The sequence below is a fragment of the Schistocerca cancellata genome, chromosome 1 (genome assembly GCF_023864275.1).
Source record: "Schistocerca cancellata isolate TAMUIC-IGC-003103 chromosome 1, iqSchCanc2.1, whole genome shotgun sequence".
In the NCBI taxonomy this organism is placed as follows: Eukaryota; Metazoa; Arthropoda; class Insecta; order Orthoptera; family Acrididae; genus Schistocerca; species Schistocerca cancellata.
Window position 1 is genome coordinate 541,756,150 of NC_064626.1, and position 2,230 is coordinate 541,758,379.

Genomic DNA, 2,230 nt, shown 5'->3' on the forward strand with positions numbered 1-2,230 from the left:
GGGAATTAGATTAGGAAATGAGACACTTAAAGTAGTAAAGGAGTTTTGCTATTTGGGGAGCAAAATAACTGATGATGGTCGAAGTAGAGAGGGTATAAAATTTAGACTGGCAATGGCAAGGAAAGCGTTTCTGAAGAAGAGAAATTTGTCAACATCGAGTATAGATTTAAGTGGCAGGAAGTCGTTTCTGAAAGTATTTGTATGGAGCGTAGCCATGTACGGGAGTGAAACATGGACAATAAATAGTTTGGACAAGAAGAGAATAGAAGCCTTCGAAATGTAGTGCTACAGAAGAATGCTGAAGATTAGGTGGGTAGATCACGTAACTAATGAGGAGGTATTGAATAGGATTGGGGAGAAGAGAAATTTGTGGCCCAACGTCACTAGAAGAAGGGATCGGTTGGTACGACATGTCCTGAGGCATCAAGGGATCACAAATTTAGCATTGGAGGGCGGCGTGGAGGGTAAAAATCGTAGAGGGAGACCAAGAGATGAATACACTAAGCAGATTCAGAAGGATGTAGGTTGCAGTAGGTACTGGGAGATGAAGGAGCTTGCACAGGATAGATTAGCACGGAGAGCTGCATCAAACCAGTCTCAGGATTGAAGACCACAACAACAACAACAACAACATGAGGATCAAAGATATGTACAGGAATTCAAAATGGTTCAAATGGCTGTGAGGACTATGGGACTTAACATCTATGGTCATCAGTCCCCTAGAACTTAGAACTACTTAAACCTAACTAACCTAAGGACATCATACAATACCCAGTCATCACGAGGCAGAGAAAGTACAGGAATTCTACGTGTGCTTGTTGAAGGACTATCGACTAAATAATGACTTCTACTTCATCCACAGTCTGTTCATTTACACATTCTTATGGAATACGACTACTGGTCACTATACAAGTGTCACACAGTGTATTGAACACACGAGTAAACACTGTTGAATCGCATTCGGGAGGACGACCGTTCAATCCCGTCTCCAGCCATCGTGATTTAGGTTTTCCTTGATTTCCCTAAATCGTTTCAGGTAAATGCCGGGATATTTCCCTTGAAAGGGCACGGCCGATTTCCTTCCCAATCCTTCCCTACCCCGAGCTTGCGCTCCGTCTCTAATGACCTCGTTGTCGACGGGACGTTAAACACTAACCACTACCATCACCACTGTTGAATCTGGTAGTTTGCTGTTAGGAAATCATATGCGATAATCTCTAGAGGCAGCAGCAGCGTTTCTGTTACAAAACCCGCACACAAATACCATATCGACATACTGAGCATGTGTAAATACGTGCAGCATGTTTACACGCTACAGTACAGTACACTTGGCCAACAAACCACAATGAAAACTTCAATGTAAAACAAAGAAATCTTCATAGCGGGAACATCTGCACTCTACTGGTGCCATTCGATAAATACGATCATCGCAATCTATAGAAACCACTGTACCAACACACGAGATGAAAGTGCACTAGTCTCAGCTGTATCTCTGTACTCAATAAAATTTGGGCAGATGTTATTTCATTGCAATTCGTCTACACTAAAACTAAGCTCCACCGGGACAGACCCTGAAGGCCCAACGGTACGGACCGGCCGACCTGTCATCCTCAGCTCACAGGCGTCACTGGATGTAGAGATGGAGGGGCATATGGTCAGCACACCGCTCTCCCGGCCGTATGTCAGTTTCTCAGTCAAGCAGCTCCTCAGTGTGCCTCACAAGCGCTGAGTGCACCTCGCTTGCCAACGCCCTCGGTAGACCGGATGGTCTCCCATCCAAGTGCTAGCCCAGCACGACTGCGCTTAACTTCGGTGATCTGACGGGAATTCGTCTCTACTACCACCTTCTAAAATATTTACCATTGGTCCTGAAACATCCTGTATATTATTTATCAGATAAGTAATGCCTCCTTCTGTGCGGACCGCAAGTTGTCACGAGTTACACTGGCTTGAATTCCCGCTCGTGCCTCTCGCTGCTGCGCAGCGCCGGGAAGCAGCTCGACTGTGGCGCCGCCCATTAGTAGCTGCAGCTTACCGGCTCGTCGGTGGAGCTTTCCTCAGCCTTCAGGAGCTTTCCTCTGCATTCAGCCTTCACACAGAAAGCGCCAAGGAGTCACCTCACTGTCAATTCAGGACGATGCTCGCTGGACGACTGTAGAGCGAGCTCTTGGTACCTGCTGGTTACCATCATACATTAATGCTATTTTGGTTACCATCATACATTAATGCT